The sequence below is a fragment of the Cetorhinus maximus genome, chromosome 5 (genome assembly GCF_964194155.1).
Source record: "Cetorhinus maximus chromosome 5, sCetMax3.hap1.1, whole genome shotgun sequence".
In the NCBI taxonomy this organism is placed as follows: Eukaryota; Metazoa; Chordata; class Chondrichthyes; order Lamniformes; family Cetorhinidae; genus Cetorhinus; species Cetorhinus maximus.
In genome coordinates, this window is record NC_135883.1 from 151,631,483 (window position 1) to 151,645,899 (window position 14,417).

At 48.5% G+C, this 14,417-nt stretch overlaps 2 non-coding genes across 2 annotated transcripts; both read right to left on the minus strand.

Annotated features, from left to right (window-relative positions):
- Positions 1-6,305: 6,305 nt before the first annotated feature.
- On the minus strand, positions 6,306-6,392 carry trnastop-uca (transfer RNA opal suppressor (anticodon UCA)). Its single transcript has one exon. It is a non-coding gene; the product is annotated as a tRNA-Sec (tRNA).
- A 5,068-nt stretch (positions 6,393-11,460) lies between these two features.
- Positions 11,461-11,547, minus strand: trnastop-uca (transfer RNA opal suppressor (anticodon UCA)). The gene has a single exon. It is a non-coding gene; the product is annotated as a tRNA-Sec (tRNA).
- Between the last annotated feature and the right edge of the window lie 2,870 nt (positions 11,548-14,417).

Below are 14,417 nucleotides of genomic sequence, written 5' to 3' on the forward strand. Positions count from 1 at the left end.
ATAAATTTTTCCACCAGGGACAGGTGGTACGGCACGGTCCAACTACTTGGAGCGTTCCGCGGCAGCGTGGCCAGACCCATCCTTCGCAACACCGGGGACAGGTAGAACCTCAGCACGTAGTGACACTTGGTGTTTGCGTACTGAGGGTCTACGCACCGCTTGATGCAGCCGCACACAAAGGTGGCCATCAGTATGAGGGCTATGTTGGGCACGTTTTTTCCCCCTTTATCTAGAGGCTTGTACATCGCGTCCCTGCAGACACGATCCATTTTCGACCTCCAGATAAAGCGGAAGATGGCTCGAGTGATCGCCATCGCGCAGGAGTGTGGAATGGGCCAGACCTGCGCCACGTACAGCAACAGCGAGAGTACCTCACACCTGATGACCAGGTTCTTACCCGCAATGGAGAGGGAGCGTCGCTCCCACATGCCCAGTTTCCTTTTCACCATAGCCACTCGCTCCTTCCAGTTTCTAACGCATGCCCCGGTCCCTCCGAACCATATCCCCAGCACCTTCAGGCCGTCAGCCCTGACAGTGAAGGGGACAAAGGATCGGTCAGCCCACTTCCCAAAGAACATGGCCTCGCTCTTCCCACGATTTACCTTGGCTCCCGAGGCCAGTTCGAACTGGTCGCAGACGTGCATCAGTCTGCGCACCGACAGCGGATCCGAGCAGAAGACGGCGACGTCGTCCATGTACAGGGAGGCTTTTACCTGAGTGCCTCCACTGCCTGGGATCGTCACTCCTCTTATGCCCGGATCCTTCCTGATGGACTCGGCAAAGGGTTCTATGCAGCACACAAAAAGGACAGGCGAGAGAGGGCAGCCCTGCCTGACTCCAGATTTAATCGGAAAGCTATCTGTTTCCCACCCATTGATTGAGACTGCGCTACTGATGTTAGTGTAGAGCAGTTGGATCCAATTTCGAATTCCCTCCCCAAACCCCATTTTGGAGAGCACATCCCCCATGTAGGTGTGCGATATTCTGTCAAAGGCCTTCTCCTGATCCAAGCTGATGAGGCAGGTATCCACACCCCTGTCCTGTACATAGGCAATCGTATCCCTGAGCAGCGCCAGGCTGTCAGAGATCTTCCTGCCTGGCACAGAGCAGGTCTGGTCAGGGTGAATCACCAATTCCAGAGCGGATTTGACCCGGTTGGCGATGACCTTGGACAGAATCTTATAGTCCATATTCAACAGTGAAATGGGTCGCCAATTTCTAATTTCCTCCCTTTCCCCCTTGTGCTTGTAGATGAGGGTGATGATGCCTTTCCTCATGGATTCTGACATGCTGCCGGCCAGGAGCATACTCTCGTACACTTCTAGCAGGTCTGGGCCGATCAAGTCCCACAGAGCCGAATACAACTCCGCCGGCAGGCCGTCGCTTCCGGGGGTTTTACTCTTCTCGAAGGACTCGAGGGCCTTAGTCAGTTCGTCAGGGGTTAGCGGTTTGTCTAGGCTCTCCCGCGTACTGTGGTCTAGGACCTCCGTGATAGAGGACAGGAAGGACTGGGAGGCCGTGCTGTCCGTGGGCTTCACGTCATACAGTCCGGCATAAAAGGATTTGCTGATCCTCAGAATGTCGGACCGTGATGACTTTACTGAGCCGTCTTCTTCCTTCAGGCTGCTGATCACAGAGCGCTCTCTGTGTACCTTTTGGAAGAAGAAACGTGAGCACGTCTCATCCTGCTCCACGGAGCGGACTCTGGAACGGAAGATGATCTTGGAGGCCTCCGAGGCAAAGTGCGAGGCTTGCTGGCCCTTCACCTCTTGGAGCTCCTCCTTGACATCGACCCCCCTCGACCGCAGCCGGAGCAGATTCTGCATCTTTTCCTGGAGTCGGGACATTTCCCTCTGTTCCTTTCTAGCTTTCTGGGTGCCTTTGAGGATGAAAAACCTCTTGATGCTTCCCTTGATCACTTCCCACCAGTGTGTCAGGGACTCAAAGAGGGGTTTCACGGTTCTCCAACCTTTGTAATCCCTCTTGAGCTCCTCAATGTTCTCTGGGGTCAGCAGTTGCACATTTAGCTTCCATGCCCCCCTGCCCACCCTCAGGTCTTCCTCCAAGTGGCAGTCCGCCAGTAGGAGGCAGTGGTCAGAGAAGAACACCGGCTTGACGTCGGTGGATCTGACTGTGAATGCACGGGACACAAACAGGAAGTCTATCCTGGAACGAATGGACCCGTCTGGCCGCGACCAGGTGTATCTACGCTGCGCTCCGTCTGCAGGGTTGCTGAAGACGTCGTGCAGCTTGGCATCCTTAACTGTTTCCATCAGGGATCTGGACGTAGCGTCCAATCTGCTTCCGGCCCTGCCGGATCGTCCAGCCGCATCGATGATGCAGTTGAAGTCCCCGCCCAGAATGACCGGCCTGGAGGTCGCCAGCAGCAGTGGGAGCTGCTGAAAAACCTCCAGCCGCTCAGCCCCTTGTGCCGGGCCGTACACGTTAATTAACCGGAGTGGAGCGTTCTTGTACATTACGTCTGCTACCAGGAGTCGCCCGCCCACCACCTCCTTGACCTCGGAGACGGTGAAGTTGCCTCCCCGCAGCAGAATACCCAGGCCGGAGGAACGAGAGTCGTTTCCGCCCGACCAGATCGATGGCCCGTGGGACCACCATCGTGACCATTGCCTGTAGGAGCTGAGGTGCGGTATCGCACACTCCTGCAGAAACAACAGGTCAGCTTTGACCTTGGCTAGGTAGTCCAAGGTCGCAACACATCGCGTAGTAGATTTAATGCTACGCACATTTATGGATACAATCTTTAAACCCATATTAAAGCATTTATTCTCCTACCAAACCCACTGTCTCTGAGAGTCCCAGACCTTTAGTCTGCTCCTTCATACCCGTAGTGAGCTCAAATTCCTTCACTTTGGATGGGCTGAGGTAGATCTCCTTGGCCGTGTTCTGCTCCAGTGGCATCTGGAGGTTCACGTAGTGAGCGGATTTTGAGATGACCTTTGCTGGAGAAGCTTCTCCAAAACTCACCCCCTCTGGGGGGTTGCTGTTCCCGGCTTCCTGGAGCTGGGGTGCGATGATTGCCTCACTGCTCCCAGATTCCAGGGGCTGTGGTGCACTGGCCTCCTCAGGTTGCAGGCCAAGTTGGGGTGCGCTGGTCTCCTTGTTGTCTCCAATTTTCTGGAGCTCGGGTGTCTCGTCCTCCAACGCCCTGGAGCTTTGCCGCCTCTTCTGTCGGTGCCGCTCTGGCACTTCCTCATCCGAAGAGCTGCTGCCCTTGTCATCCGTGTCGGATGGGAGACGCCTCTTGCCGCTTCTCTGGGAAACGCCTTTGCTTCTTCTTCGCTCCCTCTTACTTTTCTTGTTCTTCACCGTCCGCCACTCCCCCTGCTGCTTTTCCACTGCTGCCTCCTCCTCCATTGATTCGCTGTCCTGAGGACTGGAAGGTTCAGGGGGTAGTGCTGTTGATTGGCTCTCTGTTGCCTCAATCTCTTTCTCCACCTTGTCTCTCTCTGTGTCCTCCTTTGTCCCGTTGAGCTCCCTGGGGGCCTTGGTGGTTGGAGTGACACGGAACATTTCTTCTGCTTCCCCGTGGTCGGCTTTGGCTGCCTGTACGTAAGTACGCTAGACAGCTACAGGTTTGAAGGCTGCACCCCAGACCACTGAGGGTCATTCAGGCAATGTTTCACCTTTGTGTGATTGGTATATAAACCACCAATATCTTCTTCCTTTTTCGTTTGCAGTGATTTATTCTGTGCTTTTTTAAATATCTCTCTGACTATTATTGCGCAACTCTTCAAATTAAAAACTGAAATCACCGCAGCAAAGAGGTTTCAACTCAGTTCACATGGATGATGCCTGCAAACCCATCACAATCTGCAGACTCATATGCAAATATTGTACATTCTGATTGGACAAGGTCACCAATTCAGAAGTGCTGGAGCCTGTTAATTCCACCAGCACATAGTCATTGTTAAGCCGACGACGTGTGTGCTGGCTCGGCCAGGTTTATCGGGTGCGGGACTGCCGTACACACAAAGACATTTTGAATGGTGAATTGGTCACTGGCTCATGTCCTCCTGGGGTTCCATACCTCTGTTACAAGGACACCTGCAAGCCAGGTATCAAGATTGCGGACATCCACACTGACAACTGGAAGACAGTGACTGGTGGCCGTGACATCTGGATGCTCACTGTTTGGAGAGGCATTGGAATAGGCGGGAAAAAATGAAAGGATTAGCCAGACAAGGAGAGGGCCCAGAGAGAACAGAGGCCAGTGACTTGTACACCTTCTCAGGCCGCTGTCTGTTATTACTGTTATTGTTCTTGTTATTATTTGCTTTCCATCGCTAGTGAGGATGATTATCTCCCGTGAGTCCGAAGATGACTGACGAGGCCGATTCCAGATCTGCAGTCTTTATGGCATGTGGGGCATTTGTTGTCATGCGGGATGTCTGGTCATGTGTTATCACTTCGGGTCATGGCGTGATCGTTTTGCCACTTTGGATTTTCCTCTTCATTTTCTTGTAGTTGCGTCTCAAAATGTTGGGATCCTTCTCCACAGACTCTGCTGCCACGAGCTTCGGTCCAAGGTGACGACCTCCCAGGAATGAATGTCAATGTTGCCTCTCTTCATGTTGGCTCTCTGCACATCCTTGGAGCGCTTCTTTTGTCCTCCTCTGCCCTGACTGAGCCTGGAGAAGATGACCTGCTTTGGGGCCCTGGTATCTGACACCTGAACTGTATAACCAACCCAACGGAGCTGATGGCGCATGATCATACCCTCGATGCTTATGGTACTTGCGTGTGAGAGGAAACTGATGTTGGTGTTTCTGTCCTCCCACTTAACATGTAAGATCTTGCGCAGGCAGCGTTGATGGTATGACTCCAGAGCTTTGAGGTGCCTCTGATGCGTTGCCCATGTTTCAGCCCAATACAGTACGGAATTGATCACGACCGCATGGTAGACCATGAGTTTGGTGTTCATTTTGACATCACGGTCTTCAACCACTCCCTTTCTCAGTTCACCAAAGGCTTCACCAACAGATTTCAGGCAGTGTTTGATCTCTTTGTCAATATCAGTGAAAGATACCTTCCAAGGTACCGGAAGTGTTCCACATTTCCCAGGCACCCATGCTGAATCCTAATCAATGGGGGAAGGACTTCTGCATTTGGAGTTTGCTGATGGTGGGCTTTGGCTTTCTGAATGTTGAGTGTCAGTGCCGTCTTCTCAAATACCTCAGTAAATACACAATGATTCTCTGGAGTTCCATTTCCAAAACAGCATTTGCGGCAGCATCATCAGCGTACTGGAGCTCAGTGACTGGGGTCGGCGAGGTCTTAGTTTGTGATTGGATTCATCTGAGAGTAAATAGTTTACTGTCCATTCGATAACTAAGCTGCACTCCATCTGGGAGCTCGCCTCTATTCAGGCGGAGCATGGAAGTAAGGAAGGTCGAAAACAGAGTTGAAGCGACCATAGAACCTTGTTTCTCTCCCGTCTTAACTGCAAACAGACTAATGGATCTATTGTTAAGGATCGCCACTCGCATATCATCATGAAACAGGCAGAGGATGGTGACATTTTTGAGGTCATGCACACTTCAGTATAATCTTCCAGAGTCCCTCAAGAATGACAGAGTCAAGTGCCTTTGTCAAATCAAAGAACGCTATGTAGAGAGAGGTTGATGTTGTTCGTGACATTCTTCTTGTAGCTGGTGAGCTGTAAAAATCATGTCCGCCGTGCCTCTTGATAGCCTAAGCCCACATTGAGATTCAAGGAGTATCTCTTCAGCAAGTGTAATAAGTCGATTCAGAAGGGTTCTTGTAACGATCTTTTGTGCAATGGAAATCAGGGAGATGCCTGTGTAATTTGCACCACTGGATTTGTCTCCTTCCTTGAAGATTGTCACAATCATGGTGTCCTTGAGGTAATTTGGGACGTCTTGTTCATTCCAGGTCTGTAGGATCAGGGCATGGAGCTGTAATGTTAGTCCCTCCCCTCCCTCCATCCTTTATTTGTGTGATGGCTTGCATCATCTCCATAGACGTTGGTGGAATTCTGAGCTCATCCCTAACTAGGTGTTGTGGGGCGGAGTTGAAAACACTCTCTTCAGGGACTGATACTTGATTGAAAAAGTCTTCAAATTGCACCCAGCAACAGGCTACCTATGCAACAAACGCAGCCAAGAACTGCCATGCCAGAGTGCTCACACTGGGTTGGGAAACACTGCACAAACCATCGCCGTATGAGATGGAATACAGCCAACTACTGCTGTTGACAGAGTATTACATCTCCAACAAACGAAACGGAAAGAACTTTCCAAAACATATCCATTCAGCAGCAACGCCTGAAAGGTGGAATTGAACCACTCTGTCGCTAGACAGCTACAGGTTTGAAGGCTGCACCCCAGACCACTGAAGGTCATCCAGGCAATGTTCAACACTTGTCTGAGTGGTATATTAACCACCAATGTCTTCATCCTTATTAGTTTGCACTGATTTTTCTGTGCTTTATTAAATATCTCTCTGACTATTATTGCGCAACTCTTCAAATTAAAAACTGAAATCACCGCAGCAAAGAGGTTTCAACTCAGTTCACATGGATGATGCCTGCAAACCCATAACAATCTGCTGACTCATATGCAAATATTGTACATTCTGATTGGACAAGGTCACCAATTCAGAAGTGCTGGAGCCTGTTAATTCCACCAGCACATATTCATTGTTAAGCCGACGACGTGTGTGCTGGCTCGGCCACGTTTATGGGGTGCGGGACTGCCGTACACACAAAGACATTTTGAATGGTGAATTGGTCACTGGCTCATGTCCTCCTGGGGTTCCATACCTCTGTTACAAGGACACCTGCAAGCCAGGTATCAAGATTGCGGACATCCACACTGACAACTGGAAGACAGTGACTGGTGGCCGTGACATCTGGATGCTGACTGTTTGGAGAGGCATTGGAATAGGCGGGAAAAAATGAAAAGCTTAGCCGGCCAAGGAGAGGGCCCAGAGAGAACAGAGGCCAGTGACTTGTACACCTTCTAAGGCCGCTGTCTGTTATTACTGTTATTGTTCTTGTTATTATTGGCTATCCCTTGGTAGTGGGGATGATTGTCTCCCGTGAGTCCGAAGATGACTGATGAGACCGATTCCAGATCTGCAGTCTTTATGGCATGTGGGGCATTTGTTGTCATGCGGGATGTCTGGTCATGTGTTATCACTTCGGGTCATGGCGTGAACGTTTTGCCACTTTGGATTTTCCTTTTCATTTTCTTGTCGTTGCGTCTCAAAATGTTGGGATCCTTCTCCACAGACTCTGCTGCCACGAGCTTTGGTCCAAGGTGACGATCTCCCAGGAATGAATGTCAATGTTGCCTCTCTTCATATTGGCTCTCTGCACATCCTTGGAGCGTTTCTTTTGTCCTCCCCTGCCCTGACTGAGACTGGAGAAGATGACCTGCTTTGGGGCCCTGGTATCTGACACCTGAACTGTATAACCAACCCAACGAAGCTGATGGCACATGATCATATCCTCGATGGTTATGGTACCTGCGTGTGAGAGGAAACTGATGTTGGTGTTTCTGTCCTCCCATTTAAAATGTAAGATCTTGTGCAGGCAGCATTGATGGTATGACTCCAGAGCTTTGAGGTGCCTCTGATGCGTTGCCCATGTTTCAGCCCAATTCAGTACGGAATTGATCACGACCGCATGGTAGACCATGAGTTTGGTGTTCATTTTGACATCACGGTCTTCAACCACTCGCTTCCTCAGTTGACCAAAGGCTGCACCAACAGATTTCAGGCAGTGTTTGATCTCTTTGTCAATATCAGCCATCTGTGAAAGATACCTTCCAAGGTACTGGAAGTGTTCCACATTTCCCAGGCACCCATCATGAATCCTAATCAATGGGGGAAGGACTTCTGCATTTGGAGTTTGCTGATGGTGGGCTTTGGCTTTCTGAATGTTGAGTGTCAGTGCCGTCTTCTCAAATACCTCAGTAAATACATCAACGATTCTCTGGAGTTCCATTTCCAATACAGCATTTGCTGCAGCTTCATCAGTGTATTGGAGCTCAGTGACTGGGGTCGGCTAGGTCTTAGTTTGTGATTGGATTCATCTGAGAGTAAATAGTTTACTGTCCATTCAATAAGTAAGCTGCACTCCATCTGGGAGCTCGTCTCTATTCAGACGGAGTATGGAAGCAAGGAAGGTCGAAAACAGAGTTGAAGCGACCATACAAGCTTGTTTCTCTCCCCTCTTAACTGCAAACAGACTAACAGATCCATTGTTAAGGATAGGCACTCGCATATCATCATGAAACAGGCAGAGGATGGTCACATTTTTGAGGACATGCACACTTCAGTAGAATCTTCCAGAGTCCCTCATGAATGACAGAGTCAAGTGCCTTTGTCAAATCAAAGAACGCTATGTAGAGAGGTTGATGTTGTTCGTGACATTGTCCTTGTAGCTGGCGAGCTGTAAAAATCATGTCGGCCGTGCCTCTTGATGGCCTAAGCCCACATTGAGATTCAAGGAGTATCTCTTCAGCAAGTGTAATAAGTCGATTCAGAAGGGTTCTTGTAACGATCTTTTGTGCAATGGAAATCAGGGAGATGCCTGTGTAATTTGCACCACTGGATTTGTCTCCTTTCTTGAAGATTGTCACAATCATGGTGTCCTTGAGGTAATTCGGGACGTCCTGTTCATTCCACGTCTGTACGATCAGGGCATGGAGCTGTAATGTTAGTTCCTCCCCTCCCTCCATCCTTTATTTGTGTGATGGCTTGCATCACCTCCATAGACGTTGGTGGAGTTCTGAGCTCATCCCTAACTAGTTGTTGTGGGGCGGAGTTGAAAACACTCTCTTCAGGGACTGATACGTGATTGAAAAAGTCTTCAAATTGCACCCAGCAACAGAAAAACTCTGCAATGAACGCAGCCAAGAGCTGCCATGCCAGAGCGGAGCTCCTCCAGCTCACACCGAGTTGGGAAACACGGTACAAACCATCGCTGTACGAGATGGAATACAGCCGACTGCTGCTGTTGACAGAGTATTGCGTCTCCAACAAACGAAAAACAAAAGTCATTGGATGAGACGAAGAATAAAATGAAACTGGGGGCACGTGCAGCTTTGAAAAAGGCTGCGGCGGTGCTGCTGGAGGGAGAGGTTGAGTGTGTTCATATGGCGGCACATGGCACTGAGTGTGGATCTCAGAATGCGACGGGAACAACAATCCGAGGAACGTTATATGTCCCGGAGATACCTGTAATCCTGGGTGGGTTCGAAACATGAGGGATGGAATTTCAGTTGAAATCCACGTGGGATAAGTCGGAGATGGAGACAGTCACTGAGGAAGGAAATATGGCTGTGAAAGCGGGTTTTAGTAAACACCTTGTCAAACACCAGGACAGAAATGGAAAGCAATGAAGGTGAACAAGGCAAAAGAGAGATGCGAAAATCCTGACGGAGAGAAAAGCAGAACTTCTTCAAGGTAGGCATTTCTTGAAGAGAAGTGGCAGTCAATTAAACACAGAGATAAAAACAAAAAACTGCGGGTGCTGGAAATCCGACGCCTCAACAAGAAACTTTATCTCTTTCTCTCAAGTGCTAAGGAACGCAAGCTCCAACAACTCATCGACACCAACACCCATCCAGGACCCTCCACCCCTGCCTGTCCCTCTGTCCCCACCCCGTCTTCCAATCCCAGCCCCGGCCATATATTCACTATACCCCCTGACCTTCCCCTCCCCGACGCTGAACATTCAATGCTCAGCAAAGGACTTAGTTTCATACCCTTACGCCCTCATCTCAATGAATTTCGGGCTCGGCACGATGCTGAACTCTTCTTCCGCCGCCTTCGTCTCCGTGCTCACTTCTTTGGGCAGGAGTCCTCTCCCCGTTCAAAGGATCCCTTTACCCACCTCCAATATTCTCCCTCCACCTGGACCCCTCCCTCTGGATTCTTACCTTCTCTTGATCTTTTCATTGAGAACTGTCGGCGTGACATTAGTCGTCTCAATTTCTCTGCTCCTCTCACCCATTCTAACCTATCACTCTCTGAACTTGCTGCACTCTGTTCTCTCAGGTCCAACCCTAATATTGTCATCAAACCTGCTGACAAGGGTGGTGCTGTTGTTGTCTGGTGCACTGACCTCTACCTCGCAGAGGCTGAGCGTCAACTCGCAGACACTTCCTCCTACCTCTCCATGGACCATGACCCCACCACTGAACATCAAGCCATTGTTTCCAGGACTGTCACTGACCTCATCTCCTCTGGAGATCTTCCTCCCACAGCTTCCAACCTGATAGTCGCCCAACCTCGGACGGCCTGCTTCTCCCTCCAACCCAAAATCCACAAACAGGACTGTCCCGGCAGACTGATTGTGTCGGCCTGTTCCTGCCCCATGGAACTCATTTCTCGCAATCTTGACTCCCTTCTCTCTCCCCTTGTCCAGTCCCTTCCCACCTACATCCGTGATTCCTCTGACACCCTACATTAGATCAACAATTTCCAGTTCCCTGGCTCCAACCGCCTCCTCTTCACCATGGACGTCCAATCCCTCTACACCTCCATCCCCCACCGGGATGTCTGAGGGCTCTCTGCTTCTTCCTCGAACAGAGGCCCGAACAATCCCCATCCACCACTACTCTCCTCCGTCTGGCTGAACTTGTAGTCTCACTGAACAATTTCTGTCCTTGGCTTGCTGCATTGTTCCAGTGAAGCTCAACGCAAACTGGAGGAACAGCACCTCATCTTCCCACTAGGCACTTTAGAGCCTTCCAGACTGAATACTGAGTTCAACAATTTTAGATCTTGAACTCTCTCCTCCATCCCCACCCCCTTCCCATTTCTTCCCCCTCCTTTTTGTTTTTTCCAATAATTTATATAGATTTTTTCTTTTCCCACCTATTTCCACTAATTTTAAATGTATTTCCACCGTTGTTTATTTCTACCTTTTAGTATTCCCCCACCCCCACTAGAGCTATCTGTATCTTATCTGTCCCGTCCTCTTAATTAGCACATTCCTTTAGATAATATCGCCACCTTCAACACCTCTTTGTTCTTTTGTCTGTGACATCTTTTGGTTATCTCCACTGGCTGCTTGTCCCAACAAAACTACCCCCACCCCACCCCTTAAACCAGCTTATATTTCACCCCTTTTCTAATTTTACTTAGTTCTGTTGAAGGGTCATGAGGACTCGAAACGTCAACTCCGCCGATGCTGCCAGACCTGCTGAGTTTTTCCAGGTATTTCTGTTTCTGTTTTTGTTTTGAGATGGAGTTGGAAACACGCTCGTCAGCAATTGTTTGATTGAAAAGGTCTTCAAAATGCTCCCACCAAATGCAGCCGAGAAGTGCCATGCCAGGGTGGGGCCCCCTTTGCCTCACCATGCAAAGCTTTAATGATAAAAACAAAAAGCTAAAAGCTTTAATGAGATGGATGGCAGCTATGAAATGGAAAGGAGTTTTAAAAATGCCAGCTTTGGGCAGCTGCGCCCGAAAGGTGGAATTGAACCACTCTGTCGCTAAACAGCTACAGGTTTGAAGCCTGCACCCCAGACCACTGAGGATCATCCGGGCACTGTGTAAAAACTGTGCAAGGAGTATATATATGATGAATTTCTTCATCACTTTTAGTTTGTGATGACTTATTTTTTGTCTGACTATTACTCGGTAACTCTTCATAGAATGATCTTGAAATCGCCGCACTAAAGGTGTTTTGACTCATTTCACACGGATGACGCCTCCGATCTCGCCGCGCTGTGTATGCAAATATGCCACTTTCTGATTGGCCGCCGCGACCGTTCTGAGACGCGAGACTCCAATGTCATTTTGCAACTCGCTCTTTCAGTGATGTTGCACCCTCGGAGTGTCCTGGAGGAGGAATTCAATCCCCAAATAATAACACCACACCGCCCCTCGCAGACTCACCTCGCCCTGGGAGTGATTTCAATCATCGCATAGTAACACAAACCCCAGTTAATAATGCATTCTCAAGTGTCTCTCCTTCTGGCATTAAAACCGCTTTATTCTTTCCACATCAGAACTTCACACTACAATCTGCCCTTCACACTTTTCCAGCAACGCCGATCTCCCGAGAAAATTAGTAATTGTTCTGAGAAACGTTCTCACATTTCCTGACTGATAACAGATTTCCAAATTCACAAATATTTTTTCCTGGATTAATGCCTTTCCTAACGTCGAGAAACTGGAATTTGATTTAACTTGAAAGCAATTTATTTGTACTGTTTTGCAAAAGAAACTTGGCTGAAAACACCCCCAGGGTTGTGGTGACCTGGAATGGCACCACCTCAAAGCCAGCAGATTCAATCATAAATTTCAAAAAAATTGGAAAAATATTTGAAGGGAAAAAATATTGCAGGGTAGTGAGGAATGAGTAGGGACATAGGAACTAAGTGGATAGGTCTTTCAGAGAGCCAGCACAGGCATGATGGGCAGAATGGACTCCTTTGGTGCTATATAATTCTAACATGCAGGTGCAGCAGGCAATTAGGAAGGCTAATGGGATGATAGCCTTTAACACAAGAGGCTTTGAGTACAGGAGCAGTGAAGTCTTGCTTCAATTGTATAGAAACTTGGTTAGACTGCACCAGGAGTACAGTGTGCAGTTTTGGTCCCCTTACCTCAGAAAGGATATTATTGCCGTAGAGGGAGTACAACGAAGGTTCACCAGGCCTGTCCTGGAGATGGCGGAACTGTCTTATGAAGGCAGACTGGGCAAAGTGGGCCTGTATTCTCTAGAGTTTCGAAGAATGAGAGGTGATCTCATTGAAATCTACAAAATACTTAAAAGGAATAGACAGGATAGAAGCAGATAAGATGTTTCCCCAGTTGGGGAGTCTAGAACCAGCGGACACAATTCCAAAATAAGGGGAAGGCACTTAGGACCAAGATGAGGAGAAATTTCTTTACTCAGAGCATTGTGAATCTTTGGAATTCTCTAACCCAGAGGGCTGTGGGAGCTCAGTCATTGAGTGTGTTTAAGGTAGAGATTGATAGATTTCTGATTAACAATAATGGAAATGGTTATGGGGATAGTGTGGGTAAAAGGCATTGAAGTGTTTGATCAGCCATGATCGTATTGAATGGCAGAGCAGGCTCGATGGGCTGAATGGCCTTCTCCTGTTCCTATGTTCATATATGATTTTATAGCATATTTATTCAACTTCCAACTAGGCACATAGGAATGTAGAAATAGGAATAGGCCATTTAGCCTCTCCAGCCTGTTCTGCCATTAAATGAGATTATGGCTGATTTGTGACCTACTCTCCTTACTTTCACTAACACACCATGACTGGTTTTAAAATGTTTCCCTCCTTCCCTGTGTTTCATTTCACTTCTTTTTCCTCTCTCAATTCTTTCATTTTTTTTCACATATTTTTAGCCCTCTTTCCACAGCCACTTATTTCTCTCTCTCTCTCTCCCCCCCCCCCCCCCCCCACCCCAGAAAGGCAATCACTCCAACGTCATTATTTTTCTTCTTTCTTTATCACCTTTTTACTTCCTCTGCTGGCACCCTTCATCCCACTCTTTCCATGCTCCTCATGCAGTGGGGCCCTTCTTTGATGTGGAGTCGGCCCTCAATTGGAAGGGTCTGGATCCCTTGTGGCCTAATCCAATGTCCGGATTAGACCAGACATTGGATTAGGACATTGCCTGATTGAACAGGCAAACTTCACATTGTATTTTTTTTCCATGAATTTTGTAACACATTTTGAGTGACTGACAGCTGTTGAATGGCTTGGGAGCAAAATCGCATGGGGTGCATTCCGGTATATATTTTTAAAAAATCACTGGTAAGATGTTGCCTGGCCTGCTGAGTATTTCCAGCATTCTCTGTCTTTATTTTGGGTTTGCAGTACGTGCTGATTTTGTACCACATGTGGAGAAGATCTGCCATCAAGCTTGAAAATGTTTGGGGGAGACTCTTTCCCCCCCTTCTTCGCTGTATTAACTTTCCCCTCTCCATTACCCCTGCCTACCTCCTTATGCTACTGCCCCTCTGCCTAACATCCTCACTATTACCCCTGCTTACTTTCTAACCCTATTTCTCCTCTATATATTTCCTCATACTATCTCCCCTCTCTATTTATTCTCTCATTCTATTCCTCTTTCTCAACGAGCCTGTCACAATCCCTCTTTTCCATGAAACACCCTTGCTTCCCTGGAATTCCTGTTTCTTCGGTTCAATCCTCTGATTTATTCGCCCAATGTCGCCCCCGCCTGCCGTTCACTTCAATTGCCTACCCAATTCTAACTCGCCTCCCTTCCCTCGTCACATCCTCTTGTCCTTTTCAATTTTTATCATTGTGTGCTTCCACCCCTTGTTCTCCTTTGAGTGAATGTGTGTGTGTGTGTGTGTGTATGTGATGCAATCCCCTTCCTGCCGTCCCGCTCTCCCGATGACTCGGCTCGGAAATCGTTTGTGA